A 16,930-nucleotide genomic window follows, 5' to 3' on the forward strand; every position below is an offset into this window, starting at 1 on the left:
AAAATAAAATAAAATAAAAATAATGTATGGGACAAAGCAAAATTAAGCACTCTGGAATCCCATTTAGTTTCAGTGGTAGTGAGAGTTAAGTAAATCAGTGGGAACTGATGCCTCAGTTTTAGCACACAGGTGAATATTTTGTTGTCTTGTTATGGCTATCTCTGACATTGTTTAGAGGAAAGTACAAATTAAACAAAAACTTATAGGAAGAAAAACAAATCCTTCCACTCTCTACCACCAGGCAAGTATAAAATCACCATATTAAAAATGATCATACCATACTTATCAGTAAAGTCTGGACATAAAAAAGGGTTGTTATTCTCACAACTGACCTCTATTTTTTCCCTCTAACCTAAGCAGAATGCAGCGCTATCCAGTAGGGGGAAGATGTTTAAAGCATTTTGGCAAGATAAGAATGTGCTTCCCACATGCCTATCTGGATTTCAATGACATTCTTTTGGGGGGAGGGTGACACAGTCAACTTTTATCATCATCAACAGTGAATTCCATAATTATTCATTAAACAAGAACCTCAATGAGCATAAGCCTAGCTATGTCTCCAATGGCATGTCGACCTATTTTTCTATTTGCTTGATAATGTCCCAAAACAGTTTTGTCATTCATTCTAGAGAGGTCATGCTAGTCTCTTTAGATATGCTAGTCTCTTTGGGCCAAAACCATCAGATAGTCTTGTGGCAACTTGAAAGGTTAACAGATTTACAGAACAATTGTGTACATGACTACTCAGAAATAAGTCCCATTGAATTGCTGGTTGGAGCTGGCTGCAGGTGCAGTTGAAAACATCTGGAGCATATCAGATTGGCAAAGACTGGTATCAAAGATAAACTGAGCAACTGACGGTGTGATCATCTTTCTTGTTTTGTCATGCTGATTCTCTGATGTATCCTACAAGGCAAAAAATCTTCAGATGCAGAGCTGGCCAAAACCACTCAGATGTGTACCGTTTGTTGAGCAGACACTTATGTTATAAATTTTCCTGGAAATAATGACAGAGAATGTCAACGCAACATGGGTCATGCTGGTGAGTGGTGCCAGCATTATAAGAGAAAATCGATTGTTTGTATACGTATTTACTTTAGTTGATTAGTAGATAGCCTAATGCAGACACTCTAAATTCACTGAGGATAAGACTATCAACTATGAGCAACAATGATTATGAGGAATCCCAGAGCACAAGAGTCTGCAGGAATGTTTCTGTGTGGGCAGCACAGTAAAACACTGAGAGGAGGGGACCAGGGTAGCTTCTCTCTCACACACACAAAATGAAATAAATAGTGCCTGTGCATTTTGCCTCATATCTCAGGTACTACAAATGCTAGAAATTTACTCTTTAAAAAAGGAAAGGAAAGGAAAGCTGGTGAATCGGAGTTTTATGGCTCACTGAGTGAGTGAGGATTTCCTACCTATGGTCATCATGGATGGCGATTTCTTAGAGGCAATAGGTCACTGAATGCCATTTTCTGAGAAGCAAAGATGGAAGAGGTCCTGATTGCTTGCGGTCTTTCCAGAGATATCTGAATGGAAAACAGGACTATTAACTGACTGGCCCCTTTTATGTTCTGAAACCCTTTCGTAGCTCAGTACTGTGGGCAACTGTCTGGGCCACACACACACACACAAAAAAAAAACTTTGAAACCCCTTGAAATAAGCCAATTCTGAAACCTAGTGTGAATTGCGTTTTTGCTGCACACGGAAGCTGGAACTCAAGGCATGTTGATGCAAGAGAAAACTGGTGGGAGGGGGCACAGGGAGAGGGAGGGCAGAGAGTTGCTTACCACATACTCTCCCTGTTGAGTTCTGTGTAACTGCCCATGTTGCTATTGCTGGCAAAGCAACTGCCTGCTGTTTTCTGACCTTTTGCTCTTCTAGAGATAGAAATGGGAATTGTCTGAGACGTGGAATAACTTCCTGCAATTGTGTTAGCAAGGGCTGGTCTGACTTGATAGATAGCTGTGTCTGTTAGGCCTGCTTTTGAGAGGAGAAACTACTTGTTGGGTGACTAATTGGAAAGAAACATTAGGTGGCCCGCAAGAGGGCAAAATGTATGAAAAAGAAGCCTGCTGATAAAAGCTGTGCAAGGAAGGGGTGGTCTCCACTACAGCCCACTTCTCTAATTAACCCAATATATTTGGGGGGGGGACCTTGGCTGTGTGTACACAGTCTGACACTGAAGTTCTGAATTTAGAGACTGTAAATCATTTTTCTTGGACTATTTTTTGGCTGTTTCCTAGCAGACCTAAAAGAGATTGTTCTTTTAAAAACATAGGGTAAAAGAGAATACAAGAGAACAAATCATGAGAATGATTTCTTCCCAGGAGCACCATCACTGTCATTTTAAAAACAACTCGACTGGACAGTGGATACAGACACCACTTTAGTACATGATGGGTGTTTTGTAAGTGCTATAGTTTGAGTGCCCATGCTACATTCTCTGAGGAGATAGGGCCTATGTGCCCGGGTGTGTGTGTGTGTGTGTGTGTGTGTGTGTGTGTGTGTGTGATCCAGACAGAGAGTTTAGGAGAGGGTGAGAGTTTGGGATTGATCCCTGCAGAGAGAGGGGGGAATTGTTTTGGAGGTGATCTTGAGAAAGATTTTGATTCTGAGAAAGAGGACAAGGCAGCAATTTTATTTAAGGCTGCTCCCGACGGCAGCCATTTTGTGGTGGTGCCCACATCACTTTTTCGGAATTCCAAATGTACCCACAGACCCCAGAAGGTTGGGAGTCCCTGTTACAGCCCCTGTATGGCTATGTGGTGGGGCATATTTTATCCCAACCATGCTAACGCCACAATTTCCAGTTCCTCGTGAGACATGGTAAAAGTCACTGTTCTATGCAACTGAATGCCCATGATAACATCTTTCCCAGTAATTGTAGATACATTGTGGTGAGTGTGAAAGTGCCCTTCTCATGGTAGATGGTCCTCTAAGTTGCTTCACTATCTTCAATACTTCAGAAGAACAATCACTATGCGCTAATTATTGACAGGAAGAATTTTAGTAGAAAACAAAATTACAAAAAGTTGAACACGAGGAGTGTGCAGGACACAAAAAGAAGCAGAGGTGCTTCCTATTGCTTACATGTATTTAATTTTCACCACTTTAAGCATTTTGCATATCCAATCTAGCTAAGCAGGTTATTTTCAAAAGCATTTGTTATCATGACATATTAGAATTCTATGAATGAACCAAAAGGACTGTTCTGTATTATCCTTTCTTACCTCTCCCCAAAGTCACTTTTACTTAAACACAGTCACACACTGTTGCTTGAGGTTTATCTGCCATAGGGCACTTCTGCACCCTTTCAGCGTGTGCACCTCTATAAATGAAATGGAACCACGTTTTGCCATTGGTTTCCAGTGCAAAGCAGGGCCAGTAAAGGGTGTAGCCTGGGGTAGGTTCAGGTGTCCCCTGGGCCTCATTTGCCCCAAATAATTCTGTACAGCGTTCTGTAAATGTCAGAACCACCAGCGGGGCTTCCCCACAGAGCTCAAGGCCCTGGGTGCTAGATAATGGGTGACTGTACATTATGATTGATCCCATGAAGGTTAAATAATGATTCACAACCCTGTGTAGTCTCAGCTCACAGCTCAAAAAGATTTTTCAGGAGGTTTTTAACCCTGAACTTGACATGTGTCAGAAACATGCAGAAGTCCTCGCAAGACGGAACACCACACCCAAACAGCCAACTGTGATTTCACCACAACACCACCACATCAATGCAGCAGTCCCATTTTCAGTGCCACCCATAAAACAGAGGATTCCTTCACTGAATAATGCAGGGTGCTATGCTAGTGTTCTTTGTAACGTCAGAGGTAAACAGCAACATCAACGCAACCAGCACAGCAGCCGTCCTCAGAGAGGAACAAGAAGAACAGACTTTATAAACAAGTAATAGCAAATCAAGTGCTGGTTATGTATAACTAAATCAACAGAAAAAGGAAGTAAACAAAGAGGTATTTTGAGTAAAGAGCACAACTCAAGAGAGTATTTGGATCATTAACCTTTAAAGCAGTTAGTGACATTTAACAGAGCCTGCTAGCGCAGGTTTCAGTTCTTTAAAAAGAACATTGCAGATTATGCAGCTAAATGCCCACCTACAACTCTAGATCGAAGCTGCTCCATTTCGACAAATGAAATTCTCCTTCAGGATCAAGGTGACTTTTTAACTAAAGTGTTTGGGCAGGCTTATTTATTTATTTATTTGAGCCATACTACAAATTCACAAAAACCTGATTCAGATTAACTCATATTGATGACAACTCACAGTCACTGAAGAGGCCATGTAACTTAGGCCCTTCTAGTTCAGTATGGTTTACATACATCTTCTCCAACCTGGGGTCCCCCAATTATGTTATAGTACAACTCCCATCATCCTTGACAATTGGCTATACTGATGGAAACTGTAGTTTGGCCTAGAGAAAAATCAAACAAATGGGCAGTAATGAAGGGGTGTGTGGAGAAGTGGGCCCAATCAGATGCGAGCATCGTATTTTTTATGTTTGCCAACAATTAATCCTCTATTTGCTAGCTGCCTCTTATTTAGTGATCTCTCAAGGATAGAAGGATGTATCTTGTTATTCTGTGGATTTATTGTCATTTTTTAAAAAACTGCCTTATAAGATACCAGGGGCCAAGGGTAATGCAGACCCCTCCGACTTTGCTTCATTTGGGGGGTTGTTTGTGATTTATATGACCAAACCAATCACATAGTTGGCACATTCCTACTAAATATGATTTTATTTAGCAACATTTGTGATTACTTGATATGTTTTGTACACCATGGAATATATTTTATGCTATTCATTCTTTTAAAACCTTTTAAAGTTATGTTTTAGCAGTGTAGTACTTCTATAACAACTAAAATAAATAAATAAACACCAATATTTTATTCCCCCACAAAAATTGTTTAGAAATACAGTACTAGTAATCAGGAACCATGAAGAAACAGCTCAGCAACAAAATATCATCACATTTCTCTTTACTTTTCTCTCTCTTTTGTTTCAGAGTCAAAAGACCTTTTTTCAGTCCCCCTTTGTGAATCAAGATTTGCAAATTACAATGCTGCTGCCCACAAGACCATACATTAACCCTGATCTTCATAATTTGTATTTGTGACCTTGCCTGCTATTATTTTTTTCAAACTGAAAGGTACTTTGGGAGGGGTTTCATTGTATTATTCACCATTATATAAGAAACCAAGTTACTCCAAACAGTGGTGAACGATTCTGATTTAGTTGGCCTTTGATGACACCAGTGTGATGATGACTAAGCTTCTCTGCAATTGCTATCTACCAGCAATTTATGGACAACCCGACCTTTTGCAATTATGTGTCGCAAGTCTAGCTGCAACCAGCGTGAAACACACAATGTCTTTTGGTCTCACATGTGTGCTATCCTCTTCAAAACAGAAAGCAATAATCGTTTTGGAGTTCTCACAATCATTTGTCCTATCATGGACAATTCTCACAGCATTCTAATCTAGACCCTCTCTACCTGCAGACATTCCACAACAAAAGATGCATACAACTCCCCTGGATTAAAACCTCAGATTTCTGAGCAACAATTTGCTTCTTAAAAGACAAGCTTTTCTAATCCTCATAAAAAAATAATCATCTGACCAAGGCCAGCATGCTTTCCAAATAGGCAGCTGAGACAGACTGAAATCTGTCATCCACTTTCAGACGGCGGCTTGTTAGGGGAGGCTCATTTCACTGAACGATTGGCAAAAAAGGATCTTTGAGGTAACGTCAAATTGTATGTATGTTAATCACAGGTCCACAGTGACCTCCTAGCTCCTTCATAAGCTGTTGCCATTTGAAATTGGTCCAGAAGGCCACTTATAGTTGACTCACTGCTAAACCATTCTGGAAACTGTAGTTCTGTGAGGGGTGGTCTCTTAAAAACTCTTATCGCCCTCAACAAACTATGGTTCCTAGAACTCTTTGGGCAAATCATGACTGTTTCAAGTCACATAATTGTGCTTTAATTGTATAGTGCATATGGCCCCCTGGCTTTTCTGCAAAGTTACCAGCCATACATTTAGCAATTGTAGACACATTGAAGCGTAAAGTGACTTAGGAGGTAAAAATCTGGAGAAAGCAGGATAGCATATTTTCAGAGCAGGTCAGGTGCTTGCTTATCTTTATACCTCCAGCTCTGGTAGAGTCTACTTTCTCCTACTCACCTCAGCTTACCTGATCCTCCTACTGGTGCCATGTGAGTCCTTGTCTTACCATACCTGTGCCTTTGTCTCCTCCAAGACACAGATATCTCCCAGTACCTAACAAGGAGGTTAGGTAACTGACATCTAAAGATTAAAGATACACTCTGGAGCCTTATCAATGCCATCTTTCCACTGCTATCACAGCCACCATGGTTATGACTCATGTCTAGAGTCGCCAGCTATTAACACTTTGCTCTATCTAGCTATTTCTGGAATTGAGGGGCCCAAATGAGAAAGGCAGCATATTTCTGCCAGTGTAACTATAGAAATCACATCAACAAACAACAGCAAGCTGGTCTTGAGGGTCAAGGAAATAACAAGCTTGAAATAGCTAGTTGTTTAAAAAAAGAAAAGAAAATACCCCTCGTTGCATTAATGATATGAGGAAGAGAAAAATCCCACAATAATACCAGGTACAAGGAACACGGCTGTACTATTGAAAACATGCAATATAGTGTGGTCAATGTATCTGGTCAATAATCAACATTCCCCTGCCCTTCCCCCCCTCAAGCCTCAGATTCCATAACCAGGAATATTTTTCCTTTTATCCTGCTCATCTTGGACCAAACTGGAGTTAATAATATGCAAGAGGCACTAATGTTTGTAACCTGCTTTAAAAAACAAAAAAAGACTAATATGCTCTGTATGTGCTATTATTCTAACCCAAGGCTAAATCCTTGCATTAACAAGAAACATAGTGCTACTTCATATATAAGCCCTTACTTATATAGTATTAATTGTTAGGATTATTCTGTGTACTTAGGGATTATCTGAGTAAGTGGTTTATAACATTTCTTAATGTTACAAAATGAATTAAAACAAAACACTGTGGTAAGAGGCAAAAATGTCCCATTTTCAAAATTTGCATTAATCACATCATTTTCAAATATGGAAATGGCAGCTTTCAATGTTCTATCTATTGTGGAAGTGTTGTAACAATTTTCATAGCCTGGACACTGAGCGAGACCTAAGCATTACTGTACATGTTTTACACATACCGGTATAGTCAATTATTTAGACTACAGATGGGAAATCTTTTGCCCTCCAGATCTTCCTGGACTACAACTCCCATGGTCTTTGGCCAATGACCACGCTGGCCGGGGCTGATAGACACTGGGGTTCAACAACATCTGGCAGACCAAAGGTTCCTCACCCCATGTTTAGAGCCTTTCAGTATCATATGCGATATAGAAATAAAAAAAAGAAATATTTATTTCTGCTTACTCACACAAGGACTCTTGCCAAGAGAACATTTATCCACACATTCATACACAAAAACAACATTCAGCTACTTTGAAAAATCCCTCCTGTTGCTTTCTGATAAATTTGCTAACCCGGCATAAATAAGGAACAGAATAGAACAGAAAAGAAAACTAAGAGTTAAAACAACCCTCTTATCAATTACAGAGCATAAGTATCTGGAATAAACCCTCAATAAGCTGTTTCTTTTTTAAAGCAAAAAAAGATACATAGGTCTGTGGAGAGTTTTGGTATGTACTGTAATAGCTTCCTGCTAAGAAACTTGCTATTCTGAAGCTTACTGCAGAATATTTTAAAGTATATTTATCTAGGTTTTGTGAGTGTTCTTTTTAGTTTTTCACAGGATTGTGCAATACAATATATATCAGTTCTTAGCTCCTCCCTAAATTTGCCACTGTTATATCTGATAGGCTTTATTTGAGGGAGGCAGAAATTCAATAGGAAAAGCTTTCTTTCACACTTCCACATCTGCGAAAGACCTTTGCCTCTTGAATTTGTCTTACACGCAAAGGATTGAAGGGAAAGAATTTGAAATTCTTTGAACTCTGCTCAAAGTGACTCCAGCTGAGATGTGATAGGCCCGTTGTCTTGGACCCTCCCAACAGCCCTTGCCTCAGGATGCAGGCACGTCAACAAGCACTTCTTGGAACCGTTAGTACAGACTTCCATGGAAGTGCTTTTGCTGTAACAATTGATAAAATGATGCTGAAAGGGGGGCGGGCTGTTGTTGCTTCCTTGGAACTCCTCCTTCAAAAACCAATACTTCCAAATACTTTACTCTTAAAATTGCTGTCTCACTCAGATTCATTTCTGATAAGCTCCCTCTGAACTTTGCTTCTTTCTCTACATCTGCATAGACTGCATTACGTTGCTACAGAAACTCTTAAGAGAGTTCCTTTCTGGACACAATGATGACTGTAATCAGAAAATGGAATATATATATATATATATATATATATATATATATATATATATATATGACATCATAGCCTATTTGTTTAAACAAACCAAGCACAAAGCATTACTGGATTTTGTACTTATCAGAACTGAACATTGGAGAAGGGTTTCAACTCAAACATAGGTCATAGGAAGATCTCTCCAGCCACAGCTGGGAAAGATTCCTGTCTTAGACTCTGGACAGCCACTGCCAGGAAGTGCTGACAATACTGGGCTAGAGGGCCAATGGTATGGCTTGGTATGGAGCAGTTTCTTAATGTTCCTAGAAATATAAAGAAGCAGCAGCAAAAGAGAGGGCAACCACATACTCTCAAGATGGATGTTGAAGCTAATATGACTGTGGACATCACTTTGGCTGTGAACAGTTATTTCTGTTATTGAACTTTCCATCCAAGAATATTTGTTTCTGGATACTATCAAAGGGGGTGGAGGGAGAGAAACAATGGATGATATCCAACATTAGTCATGCTCAGAATATACCCAATGGGTCTGTTCTACGTATGACTCAGCTGGATATCACCCAATGCTCCAGTAATTATTTTGTTGGGTTTCACACACAGCATCCTACACAGGATATGAATTCAAATAAGAACAATGAAGTCCATATATATATATATATATACACACACACACACACACACACACACACACACACACACAGTGTCATACCTCGGGTTAAGTACGCTTCAGGTTGAGTACTTTCAAGTTAAGTACTCCGCGGACCCGTCTGGAACGGATTAATCCACTTTCCATTACTTTCAATGGGAAAGTTCAATGGGAAAGTACGGACTTCCTGAACCAATTAAGTACTTAACCTGAAGTACCACTGTACAGTACATTGATTATTGCCTTCATTTTATGGATCAATGGTCTCATTAGACAGTAAAATTTGTGTTAAATTGCTGTTTTAGGGGGTGTTTTTCATCGCCTGGAACGGATTAATCAACTTTCCATTACTTTCAATGGGAAAGTTCGCTTCAGGTTAAGTACGCTTCAGGTTAAGTACGGACTTCCAGAACCAATTAAGTACTTGACCTGAGGTACCACTGTGTGTGTGTGCGCGCACACACACACACGGCTTTCTTGTTGTACAATTTTATTTTTGCTTTTGCAAAGTGAATGGCAATAGAGCAGGTCTTTTTTTTAAAAAAAAAATACAAACCCACAATAAGATACTTGTTGTGTGCAACTAACCACAACCATCAAAAGGAAATGGGCTGCAGTTTTCAACACCTGTGGTTGGAAAACAATATGACCAGCTGGCGATAGGAGAAAAGGGTTTTAAAGGAAACAGATTTGGGGAGACTAACCTGAAGTTGTTTTATAGGTTATATGTTTTAATGCTTATAGGTTTCTCTTAAAGCAGAGATTCCCCCTAAAAAATCTCCCCATGGGCCACTTGAAAATTGCTGGGGGTCTTGACAGACCACTTAATGATTTTTTGTTCCTGTTGTAGCAATTGTGATGTGATGTGCTTTTTGCTGCATGATTTTTAAATGTATTTTGTTGTTTCTTTAATTTCTTATGGAATTCAAATTGCAACACAATACAAACAACACAAAAAATAAGGGAATCAACACAAAAACAGTTAAAATCAACATGAATACTTAATAATGGATGTGCAGTTTCCTGTCTTCAGCCACAGATCCAAAGACACACCAAGGGCCATGAATGAAGCTTGTGGTCTAACTTGGATGGTTCTGAAGATTAACTTGGGGGAAAGACAGCAGACTCAGCTATACAGCTGCAAATAAAATGTTTTAAGTGTGTCTTAAGTACAGTGGTACCTCGGTTTATGAACACAATTGGTTCCAGAAGTCTGTTCATAAACCGAAGTGTTCATAAACCGAAGCAAACTTTCCCATTAAAAATAATGGAAAGTGGATTAATCCGTTCTAGACGATGAAAAACACCCCCTAAAGCTTCAATTTAACATGAATTTCACTGTCTGCCAAGAGGTTTCCGAGGCGTATGGAGGCATCGGAGCGCTTCTGTGGCTGCGTCCCAGTCGCGGACGCTCCGATGCCTCCGTGGAGGCCTCCATACGCCTCGAAAACCTCGGGTTACTTACTTCCGGGTTTCGATGGTTCGTAATCCGAAAGTTCGTAACCCGAGGTGTTCGTAAACCAAGGTACCACTGTACAATATACAATGTGACACTCGATAGTGATGGTGAGCATTATGGAAAATTCAATGCATTTTAGAAAACACTTTTAATAAAAGCATTTTCAAAGTGGTTTTTATATGTGGCTACATTTCACCTGTTATAAGAAAGCGAAACAACTCATTTACTGTAATTATATTTTTAGTAAATTTGAATGTAAGTATCTTAAATGACTCTAGCTCCTCCATCTGAGAGAACAGTAAGCAAAGCTTGAGATGTTTTTGGAGCCTCCCATAGTGTATAGTAATTGTTACCTACTATTATTTAGCCCTGGTCCAGGAACAGGGATCCATGCACAGAAACAATGATTTGCACAATGATTTTTCCAAGCAGCCTGCAATTGAGGGAAGGCCCCTTGTATCCTGAATCACCGAGGGATGGGTCTCAGCTGTAGTGCACCTGCAATATGCACAGGATCCCTGATCAATGACAGCAGCTCTCTGACAGCTGAACTACTCCCTCGCTGAGTGGATGATCAATATTGTCAGAGACGACAGAGCTGATCTGTACAGTGGCACGGAACAGAATATGAGACTTTTATGTCCCGGATATGGAAAAAAATCTATCTTAAATATATTGATTGAGAGCATTCCCAGGGCTGGTGTAAGGGGAGGCATTGTTGGGCAGCTGTTGAGGTCCCATGGGGGGGGGAACTGCAACCCCCAGAGCCCCCAGGTTCTCCTCTGCACCATTACTACAAGCTCACCAGTCCTCTCTGAGCATTCAAGAGCTAATACAGATTGGACAAGTGAATAGACTGCAGTGACAGGTGAGCCCATGCAGGGAAATGCCTAAGCATCTCCCAAGCCTAAGGGACCCCCAAAACTGCATCAGCCACTGAGATCCTCCCCCACCCCTGCTTTGTAACCAGCTTGCTCTTTAAATTGAGAATCACAGCTGAGCTGGGCAGAAACAAGCTCTTGTTAGGGACATAAGAGGAGCCCTGTAGAATCAGGCCAAAGGCTCATTTGGTCCAGAATCTTGATTTCCACAAGGCTGACCCAGATGCCTCTGGGAATCCTGCAAGCAGGCCTGAGTACAACAGCAACTGTCCCCACTTCTGACTCCTCCTAGCAACTGATATTCAGAGGCACATTGCCTTCAACAGTGGAGGAAGAGCAAACTTATAGCGGATAGTAGCCGTCAAAAGCCTGGTCCTCAATGGATTGCAATTGTCTTTTACAGCTGGTGGCCATCCAGTGGCAGCTAATTCCACACACTTGTACTACATGAAGAAATACTTGGTTTTGTCTGGACTGAACCTTCCAATATTCAGCTTTATTATAAGTCCAGAAGTTCTAGTGTTATGAGAAAAAGGGAGAGAGAGAGAAAATATCTCTAACCTTTCTCCACACAATGCACTACGTTCCTGCATTCCTTGCGATTTTACTTTGAGAACGTTCTACAAAGCTTCACACTGGTATAATCACTACCGCAGTCTTCTGCTTTGAATTTTACCACATAAAAGGTTTTCACTTTGATCATCATCCAGTTTTGGTGACAATATACGTCAGGGTATATTAAAAGACTGTGGTGTGTGTGGCTCTGCTGTTTCTTTCAAAAATAGGAAGTTAGGCAGGGAAAGCTACTTGTGAGTCGTTAATTTCAAAGTCTGAGGCACTCACATCTTTCAAAATGGGGATTTGACCGTTTTTTGTCCCTCACTTTTTAGCCAGCTAATAGACTGACATGATAGACAACTCAAGAACACAAAATACTTGGAAATGTTTCCACCCGTTCTATCTGATTTACTAGAAAATAAAAAGCCACAAGATAGAGATTATTATTCACTTGACTGCTTTCAGAGTGTCTGGCCTTACTGATACTTTGATCCAAGTGCTTCCCTCCCCGGGGGGTGGGGGTTGCAGGAGATTATATGTACATATATACACATATAAATTTGTACAGCGGAAGGTAAAGTATTTACACCATCACATAGGCCACATATGCACTGTACACATAAATAACTACTTAAACTACAGTTTAAGAGCCAGGTCAGCTCCCCAAGAATCTTAGGAACTGTTGAAAGTGTGACGAGTTATTGGAAGACCCCTATTCCCCTCACGGGACGTGGGTGGCGCTGTAGGTTAAACCACAGAGCCTAGGGCTTGCTGATCAGAAGGTCGGCGGTTCGAATCCCTGCGACGGGGGGAGCTCCCGTTGCTCGGTCCAAGCTCCTGCCAACCTAGCAGTTCGAAAGCATGTCAAAATGCAAATGCAAGTAGATAAATAGGTACCGCTACAGCAGGAAGGTAAACAGCATTTCCATGTGCTGCTCTGGTTCGCCAGAAGCGGCTCTGTCATGCTGGCCACATGACCTGGAAGCTGTACTCCGGATCCCTTGGCCAATAACGCGAGATGAGCACCACAACCCCAGAGTCGGTCACGACTGGACCTAATGGTCAGGGGTCCCTTTACCTTTACCTCTTCTCCTCACAAAACTGCAATGCCACAGAATTGATTTTTAACCATTTGGGTGACTGTGGCTCTGTGTATTGGGGAGGGGGTCTCCTAACAACTCCGAGCACCCTTAACTAACTACACCCCTCTTTAGAGAAAGCCATGACACTTTAAAGTGGCATAATGCTTTAAATGTATTGTGTGGATATATGCCAGGAAGATTTTTTTTCTCTCCAAATATGCTTTGTCAGACCTTCTCTTCTTCACTTACAACAAGGAGGAGAGATGGGAAGTAGTGCCCAGTCCATAACTCATCCTACTCTGAAAACGTTACCATAAAAGCAGGTAAATGACCTTTTAACTTCAAGGTTCTCCACAGCTACTCAACAAATACAAGCAGTAGTTCTCCAGGGTTTCAGACAAGAAATTTTACTAGCGCGCGCGCACACACACACACAAACACACACACAGAGTAGATGCGGCAGATTGAACCTGGGGACCTTCTGCTTGCAAAGAGGGTGCCCTGCCTCTGAGCTACGGTCTTTTTTCCTTCTCAAATCCTAGGGAACTAATGCAGAGAACAAATCCAACACAGAAATAATCAGGCAACCTGTACGTATTAACAGCATTCTGCCACCATCTAAACAAAGAAACCATATTGATTTCCCAGTAATATCCCAGTAATAGCCAAAACAAAGAAATGAACTAGTAAATATCAAAAGTGGGTGTATAATGCACATGTCAATAGACCTGCATTATACATGAAGTGCTTTCTATTTTCGAAATAATTTTACTTTTCTCTAAAAGTAAATCCTTGTTACAATTTAAATCCTTGTAACAATAACAATAAGCATACTGCAGGACCAAAGGATAGCTCCAGCAATATTATTCAACATTAGTTTATTATCCATGAATGAAATAGTAACTTTATAAGAAAGCATGTTTAAAACTACAGTTGCTAAATATGCTACTCCTAAAATCTAGGGTTTCATGATCAGACCTGAGGAAAAAGAGGACGGGAATGTCTTAATTTTATCCAAGATTTTTCTAGTTCAGTCTTCAGGTTTCTATATTCTATATGTCAGGCATGAGGAACATCATAAAGCCCAAGGGTCAGATTTAGAAATGGTCAACCTTCCATAGGAAAGTAGTCAGGGCCAATAAAAACCCCAAAGACTGCATAAGTAGAAAAAACGGGGTAAACCTATGGTGGGCAAAACAGCTCAACAATGATTCAGCATTCTGGCTGACTGTTGCAGGACAAAAACCATGAGAGGAATACTGGAATGGTAACTTGTAAGAGGGCATAGATGGCTGGCATCCTAAACAACAGCAATCCACTTGTCATGACAAAGGTCCAAATGCCCAAATGAGAATTTAATGTTTTAATCCAAGCATCTACACTTGTTTTGAGGGGAGGGTAAACAGCATGAATAGAAACCAAAACTACTTACTTTGGAGACTTCTGTTTTGATCTTTGAACAAGCATCTCTAAAAAAAATAAAATGTGTAATGTGCTTTACAATCCTCATCTCACCTTTCCTCATCTCACCTTTCCTCCTCTTGCAAATGCCGTTTTTATTGACACCATTCTACAGAAAGGCATCAAGGGTATGGCTGAGGTAAGATCTGAACTCACAGCCGAAGACCCAGTTTATATGCATAGCTACTGCATAAGGGAAACAGATGGGAATAAACAGCGCCATCACAATGTGGGGTTCAGGAAGTTTCTGTGAGTTAGATAGGGTAGCCATGGGTCCTGCTTTACACGTGAAGAGGTCCTCTTGTGTGAAAGCCTGTGAGTCTAAAGGTAAAAGAACTGTAACAAGGGAGAGCAAGAGTCTTGAATCTGGCAATGAACAGTATCTGAATAGCAAATGGAATAGGCAAACAGATCCCCTTGTCATAATCTTTCCTATTCTGGTATTGTATTTCAGCTCAAACTGCAGCAACTATTTCTAAATTTGCATATGTTCATACAAATTTTATGCAAAATTGTACTCTTTCTTTTAGGTGGTGGGGGCACATTTTCTCTTATTTTGGAAATACACAGGTGGTGGCCATCCTGGAGCTGATCCAGACTAAACTGGTTTCAGGTGGGTCCTGCTGATATCATTGAAACAAGCTTGTCATGACTTAAGTCATGAAATCAATGGGACTTAAATCATGACTAACTTGTCCCATCGTACCCCAATTCAACTAACTTAGATCAAGCCCGGTATTTAGTCATTATTCCCATTTGTGTGACAAGTTTCCAGAAAACCCAGCAAGGATGCTGAAAGGTACCATCAAGCTGTATGCACAGTTGTTTGTTGTTTTAATTCACCTATTGCTCTATTCTCAAGTTTTGATTCCTGAAAAGGAAAGGGATGGGGTGGGGGAGAATGGAACCAGAGCATTGTGATGACACAACAGTTCTCCTTTGAAAAGTTAAGCAACTGGGCTTGAATAACTCCATCATTAACCGGCAGGTCAGTGAACATACTTTGGAAGAAATTCCCTAAATTTCATCTCTGGTATTTGCTGATTAATTAGTGGAGGGCTCAATCATATGTTCTCAGAAGCTGAAAGTACAATGCCTCGATCAGCATTCTTACCCTCTGGGCACAAAAAACAAAACACCTTCCCCATCCAAGATACACCAGTTCACTTGCTGCTTTTCAAAGCAGCATTTTTATTTTAAAATAATCTCGTATTATTTTCCACTATTATACTAATGCAGCCTAAGCTGTATCACCCATGCACAACAGGAAGGTATCAGTAGGCCTGAGGAAGCCCCAGATGATTTGTACAAATCCCCTCCAAGTAGAACTGACAGTGTCTTCTCAGCTTTCAGGGTCAATGGATGGTTTTGGGCAGGATTTGACACCCCACTTCCAAAAATACCCATTTTAGGAAAAACCTCACTGAGATCTTGTGATGAAGGGCAGCCAGCCAGCCAGCCAGCCAGCCAGCCAGCCAGCAAGTAAGTAAGTAAGTAAGTAAGTAAATAGTTACAATACTACTGGTAGTGCTTCTGTCCCAGTTTCCGACATTCTTTTTACACTGCATTACCTGATTGCTTTACTGTCATGTTGCGCTAAATGACATACATGCCAGTGGCTGTGGTGTGATACAACAGCAGACATAATCGGACATGTACCATCCCCTCCCACCCTCTATGAGCATGTGCGTGTCTCTTCCCCCAGGATTCACCAATGAAAACTGCAGGGCGGGGGATTATATGCAAGGATACTGCCCCAAATTTTGCCCCACAATATTCCGGGATAATAGGTTTGCAAACAGATTTCTTTTTTGGAAACAATTAACACAGAAACCAGTGTTAGGTTTCCTTTAGATTCCGCTAGGTTTTTTTTTTCAGAAGTGGTTTTTTACGTCATCTGAAAGGTCACATAAAATAAAATAAAAATATCAGGAGAGTAAACGTCAGGAAAGCAGAAGAGAGTGCTTTCTGAATGCAGCCCTGGCCTAGCCACATTCAGAAGCTGATACAGAAGCCATGCAACTCAGGATGCTGTCTTGGCGCAGTCCTGCCACCTTTGGTGCTCTGAGGTGAGTAAACAAAAAGCAGGATGCCATTAGTTCATATTCCTCATATCTAGCAAAGTGCACCTTATCTGGTTGTCTCATTCATCTTGGAGATTTAGGATGCAACTGAATCCAAAAAGGGGGTGGGGGATTCATAACCAGAAGCAAAGAAAACCACAAGTCCCTGATGGTTCACTTTTATCTATTTACAGCTCAGAATTCATAATAAATGAATTTCAAAGAAGTTGGAGGTGGAAGTGGCCAATTATTTGGAGGGGGGTGTTGTGTGGAATGTGTGGTGTGATAACCTAGTTCTCTCAAAGAAGGAAGAGAAATAGCAGCTGCTCCCTTAAGTGCCTTTGTAAGTCAAGAGTAA

At 40.8% G+C, this 16,930-nt stretch overlaps 1 protein-coding gene across 3 annotated transcripts in view; it reads right to left on the reverse strand.

Annotated features, from left to right (window-relative positions):
- The window catches only part of GAB3 (GRB2 associated binding protein 3), an 86,072-nt gene that overhangs the window by 56,979 nt on the left and 12,163 nt on the right, over nucleotides 1-16,930 (reverse strand). Inside the window, exon 2 of one of the 3 annotated variants that reach the window (XM_088664620.1) lies at nucleotides 1,425-1,535. The exons of the other annotated variants lie outside the window; for them this stretch is intronic. The gene's annotated coding sequence lies outside the window, so the exon portion shown is untranslated. The remainder of the gene's footprint in view (nucleotides 1-1,424; nucleotides 1,536-16,930) is intronic. 3 annotated transcript variants of the gene reach the window in all.

This window comes from Zootoca vivipara, chromosome Z2 (assembly GCF_965207765.1).
Source record: "Zootoca vivipara chromosome Z2, rZooViv2.hap1.1, whole genome shotgun sequence".
In the NCBI taxonomy this organism is placed as follows: Eukaryota; Metazoa; Chordata; class Lepidosauria; order Squamata; family Lacertidae; genus Zootoca; species Zootoca vivipara.